The following is an 11,088-nucleotide window of genomic DNA, read 5'->3' on the forward strand; positions in this document are numbered from 1 at the left end:
GGGAGCTGACCGTATTTCTATTTTGATTACAAATTTCTTGCAGTTAATTTGCATCACCCGTTACCTGGTTGGAATGTCAACAGCGGATCTGATGGTGGTTATCGTTGCTGCTTTAGTGGAACAGACCAACAATATCTACATTTATTCCAGGTTCCTGCTCATCACTCCTGTATGCGCTCTGACACTTGTATTTCGGGTCGTAACGAAGCACTGTTCTGTATGGCTCACGGTCAGTTTTACCTTCGATCGCTTCATCGCAATATGTTGCCGAAAGCTGCGGGAACGATACTGCACCGAGAGAACAGCAATGGTGGTTATCGTGACGGTGGTCATAGTGAGCTGCGGGAGTTGTGCCCCGTTTTACTTTATCATTGAACCTGACGTCATCATTGACAACACGCCGTGGCGGTGCACCGCCACATATGAATACACCACTTCACCCGTGTGGAAAGGATACAAATTACTCAACAGTATTTTAACACCATTGCTGCCAATCGGCTTAATCCTGGTGTTTAACGGGTTAACCATAAGACATATCGTTGTGGCAAATAGAGTCCGCAGAAGGCTTCGGCACAGTGGCGACAATCAGAAAGATGACGAGGTGGAAAAACGCAGAAAATCGATGATTTTGTTGTTTTCGATATCAGCTAATTTCATATTATTTTGGATGCCTAATGTAGCCCATTCCCTGAAATGGCAAGTGCAAAACTATTTTTACCAGGACAGATATTTGAGTTCCCCGGTATACATTCTACAACAGCTTGGATTCATGTTACAAATTCTCAGCATGTGCACCAATACTTGTATCTATACACTGACACAGAGGAAATTCAGAGAAGAGCTGAGGAATGGAATGAAGTATGTGTTTACATTAAATGGCCATCTGTGTAGATAACGCCGGTGTCCAATTGCAGTTCTGCGGAGCTTTTAAATAAAGCCGATTTACAATGAACAGTTTTGACGAGTATGTCATAAATTCGAATAATCATATGCCTGGCCATCCGGAAATTGCAGAATTGGCAGAAGATTGCTGACTTCATACAGTTCAGGTAGGTAGCAATACAAACGCTCAATGTTGCTGGCGTGATTGTTACACTGGTTGAAGTATGTTCCAAACTATCACAGACACTGGACTGTCACAAGGGCAGGGATGGCTTCAGAACTCTTCTGGATTTAGTTGTTTTTTTTTTCAAAATGGACATGGTGGTGTAACAGAGTGTAAAGGGGGCGCAATAGGAAACCACGGATAGTATCGCAGCTGCAGAAAGGTAAGACAACGTGGAGCGTTTGCTTATTAATAGATAGTGTGACTAACACACACACATGAAGCTGATCACTCCGTTTGGAGTATTCTATACAGCCGCCCAGCAGATCAACCAAATAAGTGCAACGGGAACGGTAAAGATCCGATCGGGAAGCCGATATTTGACATCGGCCATGATATTGGCACGGGTAACTGAAACTTCCAGAATATTCTCTTGCACCTCCCCAGTGTAAAAGGTCTTGGTATGGCATAATTTCTCAGTTGTGTCCAGGAAGGATTCATCTCACTATATGAAGACAGCCGGACTGGCGAACAGTCCATACTGGATCTAATATTAGAAAAGGAAACGGATCAGGTGACAGATCTCTCGGTGGGTCAGCATTTCAGAGCAACAGGGCAGATCTGCCCTCTATTTAACTTGCACATGGATAGGACCAGGAAGCACGGAATGTGCTTAATTGGGGTTTTGCGGTGTATGCTGCTATCTGTCAAGAACATGGGAACGTACATTAGGAAATGATGTAGTCTGGGAAATGTGCAACAGATATGTGGAGATTGTTTAGGGAGCACTGACTTGGGGTTCAGTAAGGGTTTGTCTCATTGACTCAGGGCAAGGATGATAGCGTAAAGTAACCCTAGGTGGTAATAAAGTTGGAACAACTCGTCAAGAGGAAAAAAGAAATGTGCTTAAGTTTTCGGGAAAAAAAGGATCTGGCAGGGTTATGGAAGGTCACAATGCACACAGAAGAGAATCTAGTAATGGATTTAGAACATTTAGAAGGAGATTTGAGAAATCCTTGGCGAGTTGCACTGTGAAGAACAGGAGGAGACTGGAGACAGTGTGGGCAGATCAGAGGAAAAAGAGGAAATCTTGCGTCTGTAGTCCAAGCTCCTCACTGAATACATTAATGAATGTGAACAGAGCGTCAAAAGGCAGACATGCTCGAAAGTGCCGGCGCTGAGAATGAGGATGCGCTGGAAACTTGGAAAACACTATGATAGATGATTCCCCGGTGCCGGAATGGATACAGTTCTGCTGATTTGGGAAGGGAAACGGAGACATTGCTGAGATTCCGGACAGGATATTTCTTTTTTCCCTGACCACGGAAGAAGAACTAGAAGATTAAAAGGTGGCAAATGTTATGCAAATCGCTACAATGCATTCATATTTTCCAAATATTTCAGAAAGTAACATGCTCTTATTTGTTCAATCGTTAACAAACATCTGTAATTGCAATCATAAACAATGTAATGAAGCCTTTCGACTCTAAGACAAGGAGGCGCAGAAGGTAACGTGTCCTCCACGAGTTAATATTCAACACAATTAGAACATGACGTCTCCAAACCTCCAACGACTTGCAGGATTACTGACCTCCAATTTCTGACCAAGGATAGGATTCGGATTAAATGACCCTTTGTTGTATAGTATCGAGGCTAATCATCCCTTTTACCTACTAACACCACTGAGACCACTGTCACACCCTCCTCCAGCAGGGAACTAAAGTCTTCATTTGTTTTCTGTATTCTTTCAAACCTATTTACATCTTTCCTGTAGGTAGATGAGCCCAACAGCACACAATATTCCAAATGAGACAACAATGATGTCTTAAAGAACATCAACATAACATCCTCACTCCTGTACTCAGTACATTGGCCTATGAAGTCAAATGAAGTCAAAAGCTTCGTTTTTTTTTTACGGCCCGGACCGTGGCCATCCACAACTTCCAAAACAAAAGGCCTCAGCACCTATTCTAATGAACTTAGGAGAGTGAGATGTGGAGATCTGAGCCTCACCAACACTAACGCTTCATAGCTGAGGCTCACATACATCAGCACTTCAGAGAATTTTGGAAAGATATGCGGCCTTCTAATTTCACATCAGTTCATGCAAATCACTCTCATCCGTGTATTTCTCCAATCATCTCTTAAACGTTGACATCGGTATCTCATTTACCATTTGTGTTGTCAGTACTGTCTACACACTGTCGACCCTCTGGGTGAAGAACCCTCCGCTCATGTTTCCATTAAACATTTCACATTTCACCCTTCACCCATGACCTCCAGTCGTATTCTCGCCCAACGTTAGTGGAGAAAGCCCGCTTGCATTTACACTCTCTATTCGCCTCATACTGTTGTCTACCTCTATCAAATCTCCCCTTAGTCTTCTACTCGCTCGGAAATAAAGTGCTGACATATGTAATCTTTCCTTTTAATTCAAAACATTCAGTCCCAGCCATGGCCGTGTAACATTTTTCCTGTACTCTTTCAATCTTATTTGCAACTTTCCTGCAGGTAGTTGAACCGTAAACAATATTCCAAATTAAGCCCCAATAAAGCCTTAAGCTACAGCAACCTAAGATCCAAACTCCGGTACTCCGTACTTTGGTCCAGGAAGGCCAACGTGCGAAAAGTTCAAGACGCTCTCTAACTGTGCCGCAAATTCCATTGAATTATGGTCCTGCATTCCCAGATTCGTTTGCTCTATCGTACTCCTCAGTGCCCTCTTTCTCATTGTGTCTGACCAACCCTGGCTGGTCCTCCCAAAGTGCACCATCTAACAGTTGTGTGCGTTAAATTCGATCTGACAGTTTTCAACCCATTTTCCCTGCTGGTCCAGATCCTGATTCAAGCTCCGGTACTCTTTCCGCCCTCGACTACACCCGTAATGTTGTTGTCATCGGCAAACTTGCTGATCCAGTTGATGACATGATTATCCAGATCGTTGATATAGATTACAAATAACAACGGACACTGCAAGGATCCCAATTTACTTCCTCATTGTGAAAGCCAAGCGACTGACCCATCCCGAGCATCCTCCCATGTGAAACCTTTCAAGTTCCTCGCTGAAGTCCCTGCAGACGGCATCCACTGCCTTCCCGTCAACACCATTGCTGGTAACTACCTCGTAAAACCTTGTACGTTTCGGTAGACATGACCTACTACACACTGGCCCATCCCGACTATCGCTAATGTTCCTGTTTGTTCATATACTTCCCTTCATACCCCAGGACCAGCGTAGATTTAACACCGAGGACAATTCCTCCTTACGTAGAACTTGACGACTCCCTTCGCGGCAAAACTATCACTATCATCCTGTGGCTGTCACTGATAGTTATGGCCTATAGTTAAATGATCCTGCAATATTATCAGGCGCATTGAGAGCAGTCTGGAAACGAAGGTGTCGTAGCTTTAAATAAATAATCGACTGGACTTAAATAGTGAGATGCGGTACAGTAGATAGAGCATAGAACATAGAATATTACGGCATTGTACAACCCTTCGTCTCACGAGGTTGTAACATACTTTCAACTCATTCAGAATGACACATCCCCACTGCAAGTGAAAAAGAATTAGAAACAAATTTAATATCACAGGCACACGTCGTGAAATTTGTTAACTTCACGGTAGCGGTACAATTAATCTCCCTCCCGGTGGTAACACTGTCGAGGGCATGTCCTGTTGGTGGGCAACTTTAGTGATGGACGCCACTGTTACAAAAATCATCCCTGTAATAATGATAAGTGATGTACAGAGAATCTGCACTTATCAGCAAGTATGTTTTATTATTTCAACTATAAAACACGAAGGTTCAGACGCTGTCTTTACTCCGCGACACTCCATGAGCAGTCAATGAACAGAAAAGTCATTACCCGGGAACCGATTCGAGGCTGGCCAGAGAGAGGGACTCGGGAGAAAGAGACGGGGACAGAGACTGGTGAGGTAGCGAGAGAAAGAGGATGGCAGAGAAAGACCCTGGGGAGTTCGAGGTATCTGATGTAGAGAGAGATCAGGGTTTCGAGACTGACATCAGATGTGGAGTGAGATCGGAGTCGGGAATTTGGTGTCGGTAGAAAGCGGGAGGGGGATAGCTGGGAGAGAGAAACGCGACGGAGAGGGGGACGCAGCAGATACCAGAGGCCGATAAAATGACTGAATGAGAACCAGATTTGCGGAGTGAATCTCCAGAGGAGGTCGAAGGGTTGGGGTAGGTAGAGACAGAGAGAGAGAGAGGCAAGGAAAGAGAGGCCGCGGTTACGGAGTGATCGGTTAGAGAGAATGTGAGAGACTGGTGGGGTGAGAAAGAGACTGGAGAATGTAGAGAGACGGCGGCGAGTGTCTGAGAATAGAAGGATGGTGGGGGTGGGAGAAGAGAGATGCCGCCGAGATTCTAGGAGAAGAGAACGGCAGAAGTAGAGGGAAACTGAGCGAGACAGAGTGGGGCGGGGTAAAGTGAGAATTGTATGTCAGAGATGAGGCAAGAGACTTGGGACGAAATGACTGAGGGGAGAGTCTGGGAGAGAGACCGGTGAAGTAGAGAGAGATCGACGGGGAGGGGGCAGGGGAAGTCGAGAGTTCTGGGGTGAGGAGCGATATTTGGGAATCGGGGTGTGGAGGGAGATTCGAAGAGAACTCAGAAGGAGAGATTCCGAGACGCGGCTGTGTGATGGGTAGAGTAGGTGTGTCGGCATGTAGAGAGAGAAACTCGTGTGAGGGAGAAACCAGGATTGGGGAGTCAATGGAGAGAGGGAGAGGTGGGTTTAGGTACTGGTGGCCAGAGGAGTTGGGGAGATGGGTGAATACAGGGAGACGGAATATTATAAGAGCTGGGGAGGGAAACAGACACTGGGGTTGAGAGAGAGAGAGAGAGAGAGAGAGAGAGAGAGACTTGGATGAGGTAGGGAATTGTGAGTCAGAGAATACTGTACATAAATACACTGAGCGATTTTGACTTTCCTACCTGCGGGGTATTCTGGGATTACAGCGCTTACATTCTATAGTCCCTCTGAAACAAGCAACCCGTGCCATTTCTCTGACCTCTCCCACCCCGCCTGCTTGACCCGAGTCCTTCCCACACCGTATCCGCGATCTCACTTTCTTCGACCTGTCTTCGCGATATTCATCCTCCCTCCCCGTCTCTGTGACCACAAAATACTGCTGTTGTAACGAAAGCGCAGAGTGGTATGATGAAACTCTCATACAGAGTCCTGTTAGTAACGGAACACACTGGGCAATTTCCAGCGTTGGAGGCAGGAACCGAACACACCCGAGAAGAAAAATACGGAGACTCGAAAGCCGGCGCGGAGACAGCGCCTAGTACGCGCAAGAGGTCCAATCGACCCTGGTGGCTCAACTCTGCTTTGCTTCAGGATTTAATTTTTGTTAATTTCATTAAAGAACAAATTGTATTTTTCTTATCAACTAACTCAACGGAAGAAATTTCCAGTGGAACATTATGGGATACCTTTAAACTATATAGCCGTGGGCAAATTTTTTCTACTTTGCAGGAAGAAAGCAGAGTGTAGTAGTGGAAGGAAAGTATTCTGCCTGGAGGTCGGTGACTGGTGGAGTGCCGCAAGGATCTGTCCTGGGATGCCGGCTGTTTGTGATTATTATAAATGACCTGGATGAAGAGGTGGATGGAAGTTTGCAGATAACACGAAGATTGGAGGAGTTGTGGGTGGAGCTGTAGGTTATCGAAGGTTACAGGATGCAGAATTGGTTGAATAGCGGCAGATGGAGTTCAATCCGGGGAAGTGTGAGATGATGTATTTTGGAAGGACACACCAGAAGGCTGAGTGCAGGGTTATTGGTCGGTTACTTAAGAGACTGGATGAACAGAGGGACTTTGTGGTTGAAATCCATATATTCCTCAATGCCGCTGCACAGGTTGATAGGATGGATAAGAACGGCTATCGGATCATAGGGGGATTGAGTTCTAGAGTAGTGAGGGCATGTTGTAAATCTACAAACCTCTGGCGAGAGCACACATACAGTATTGTGTTCAGTTCTGGTCACCTCATTACAGGAAGGATGTGGAAGCTATGGAGACAGTACAGAGAAGATTTATCAGGATGTTGTCTGGGTTTGAAATCAAGTCTTATGAGACAAGTTTAGCAGAGCTGGGACTTTTCACTTTGGTGCGTAGAAGAATGAGAGGGGACTTGCTTGAGGTCTACAAGACTATGAGAGGTATAGATCAGATGGATATTCAGCACCTGTTCCCCAGGGCCCGAATAGCAAACACCAGAGGGCACGGGTACAAGGTTAAGGGAGGGAAGATTAGGGGAGACATCAGGGGTAAGTTTATTACACAGAGGTTTGTGAATGCCTGGAATGACTTGCCAGGGATGTTGGCGGAGGCTAAAACATTAGGGGTATTTAAGAGCCCCTTGGACAGGCACATGGATGAACGAAATATAGAAGGTTACGGGGTAGTGTGTGTTTAGTACATTTTTAAAGGAATATATGGGTCGGCACAACATCGAGGGCTGAAGGGCTTGTACTGTGCTGTAGTATTCGAGTGTCTAGTGTCCAGAAGTCCCACTCATAGCAGATAATTCAAAGTTTAATTTGTTATCAATGCATGTATCCATATACAACTCAGATTTTTTTCTCGTCCAGACAGCCATGAAACAAAGAAAGAACATGAACGCCGTTCAGAGAGAAACATAAAATCACCCCCCCCCCCCACACGCACACACATATATAAATAGAATGACAACCCCATCGTCAACCTCAAAAAAACTCCTCTCCCCGCACAAAACGCAACAAGAACATCAACACCCCCTCTCCCCCAAAGTAAAACCTAACGCCGCACAAATGTGGAGGAGTTGGTGTCACCAGTGTAGAGGAGGCTGCATCGAATTAGGCGAACACAGGGGGATTCGCAACTGAACTGTTGCCTCATCTGGAAGGATGTTTGGACAATGGAGAGATTTCAGCCGTCCGGCTCTTGCACTGTGACACCCCGAACTCAAAACTAAATCCATACAACCAAGTCTGTGCGAGGCTTTATGACCAATAAACTTAATTTTTTTCTGCGCTCAGCTGTCCAAAATATTCACTGACTTTTAGAGGACGGGATATCTATGGTCCACATGTTAAGGTTGTTGAGTTTACCAGGAGACAAAGACTGCAGGGACGAGAGTTTTTCTGTTGACTGATACACTGTGTGTGGACCCAGCTGGCAATTCTGGTGTTGTGACCCGAATCGAGACAAACACCACGCTGCCCACTCCACAAACAACACGGCCCAGCCGTACACATAACAGGGGACTTAACATCCCACAACACTGGATTCAGTGATGAAATCCGTGATTAATATCGTTGTCCCACTGAAATCATAAGAATCGTCCATTCAGGTGTTTTTAAATACGAGCTCTCAAGTGGCGTCACCCACACACTGCCGTCAACAGAGGATTCTGGAGCTGAGCTATCCCATTGGTGCGAAGTGATGTCAATCACTGGTTACACCCAATAGCGGATGGAGAGCATCCAAGAGGGCGGTAACCCCGCTCCCTCAGCGAGCACCCCGTCAAAGCGGAGCCAACCCCAAAGGAAATGTCCCTCTTTTTGATGTATTTCAATTTCCCTCCGAGGGAATTTTCGGCGCATGTAAAGTGTCTCCTGCGGCCGGAGTCTGATGTATCGCTGAGAGTTTGGAGGAAACCGCTCGGCCCATCAGCTTGAATCAGCTCCCGGGGAGTTAGGGATCCCGGCAGAAGACGGAGGGGAGGGGGATTTTATTGAAAGGATACCGGTGGTGTGAGAAGGAGCAAACGCGATATTTGTCCCTATGGGGATAGGAGGGGTTCAGCTGTGGAACTGTCTAAGACCATGGTGGTGGTGAGCTGGAGGACAAACACCGAAAGACTGTTGACCTCCAGGACGGGCCAATGGTCTGGGAAAAGTGGGGATAGGAGTGGTGTTGTGGGACAATGATGGACTGGCCCGGGATCTTATTGAATGACAGTACAGGCTGGAAGGGCCGAGTGGCCTGCTCCGGTTCCTGTTGTCTCTGTTTTTAAGGAGATGGAATAACCAAATCCTTCCTGGGTCTGTGAGATGTTTCAGTGTGTGTTGTAATGACCGGTGGTTGGAGCCCAGTTTTTTACAAACTCTATCAGCAATCTGACCGAGGGACCAAATCCAACATTTCTAAGTCTGTTGTAGACATGTAAGTATAGTTATATACTGATAATGACACAAATGTATATTAAGATATTGTTAAGGACCTAAAACTTATATCTCTACATTGTTGATGGGATTTCTGTCTGTTATTGATACATAATATTATATTATATATTATTGATGCATAATATATATTATATCATTTCATTGAACCTGTATTTAATGACATAAAACACATTTCGATATTGTTAATGGCACAATTGTTTAATTTGTGTTCCGTGTTTTATCTGAATGTACTTGCCTGCGATGCTGTTGCAGTTCAGTGTTTCTCTGTACCTGGGCCTTCCCGTAGTTGTGCACTTCGTAATGAATTCAACAGGACCCCACAAAACTCAGTGAGATTTGATTATCATCTTGTCATCTCAGTGGGTCAAATGTAGAGACAGAACACTGTTAAGTACAAGAACCTGACCATTGTTGATGAGCAGAAGTATCTTGCAGTCCAAGATCACCGCTCCCTGAAAGAGACGACTCAGATCGACAGAGTGGTTAAGAATGCAAATAGCATGCTTACCTTTATAACCGAGGCGTTGATTTCAAATGTCAGGAAGTTATGTTAAAGCACGAGTTAGACCACATCTGGAGTATTTCATACAGTTCTAGTAACCTCATTCTCGGAAGGATGTCGTGGTTTTGGAGCGATTGCAGACGAGCTTTACCAGGAAATTTCCTTGATTACAAGGCATGCATAATTTCAAAGGGCATATGCAAAGTGTACATTGGTTCGTTCTAGCTTTTTCACTTTAGGATCATTTATATCATTTATACTGTTAATTCAGTAACTGTCTATTTCTGTAGGACCATCAGTGATTGTCCTTGATGTCTTCTTCCATCAAGATCTATCTGCTCATTCCGTGCTGTATTGTTCATATTGTACCTGTATCTTATCAATAATTATACATCAGCAATCTTTCTCCTACTCTCACCTCATTGTGAAGTATTCTGCCTCACTGAGTTATTACCGCACTCAGTGTTTGTTACCTAGAACTAGAAGAGGATTTATTGAACGCCGCATGAGGTAGGGTAAAGGCAGCCATTTCAAATTTTAGTTTCAACGGTATGAAATGGCAGCTGTGTTAATTTTATATAAAGGCACTTTACAGGACAATATCAGGGTAGCAGTCTGTCACCTGAAGTTTAATTGAAGTTGGATAACGCAACAAGACAATGAACGAAAGACAAGTGTAAATAAATAAGACAGTAATTTCAAAAGAAAATTTCGCGTTTTGGAATGGCCGAGCCAAAGCCCTAACGTTAATCCCATAGGAATGTTGTGGAATGGCCTGAAGCAGCAGTTCAGGCAAGGAATCCCACCAACATCCCAGAGTTGAAGCGCGTTGACTGTGTGTACTGAATGAAGAGAAAACTAACGATGATCCCTTTTCCATTCTGGTTCCACCTGCTCATTCCCCGCACATCTTGTTTAAACACTGTCCAGCCTGTAACCCACCATCCCAATGACATGCATCAACCATCTTGTTGAACCTCTGTCCAGTCTGTGTCCACCATCTCAATGATATATATCAACCATCTTCTTCAAACTCTGTCCAGCCTGTATCCCACCAACACAATAATATGTATCAACCATTTTGTTCAACCTCTGTCCAGTCTGTATGCCCTCACTTCAATGAAATATATATCAAACTTCTTGTCAATTTCTGATCAGTCTTTATCGCATCAATAATTACAATTTTAGGTTCAACGTTACAAAATGGGGAAGTGTTAATCTTGACAGCTTTTAAAGTGAGTCTGTTATTGCATTTTTTGTCATTTTTGGAGAGCCACTTTCTCCGTTACCAGGGTAACAGTCCATGGGACTTGCAGGGAGTGGTGCACATTTTTATCTCTCTCTG

This window comes from Hypanus sabinus, unplaced genomic scaffold (genome assembly GCF_030144855.1).
Source record: "Hypanus sabinus isolate sHypSab1 unplaced genomic scaffold, sHypSab1.hap1 scaffold_248, whole genome shotgun sequence".
Taxonomy (NCBI): domain Eukaryota; kingdom Metazoa; phylum Chordata; class Chondrichthyes; order Myliobatiformes; family Dasyatidae; genus Hypanus; species Hypanus sabinus.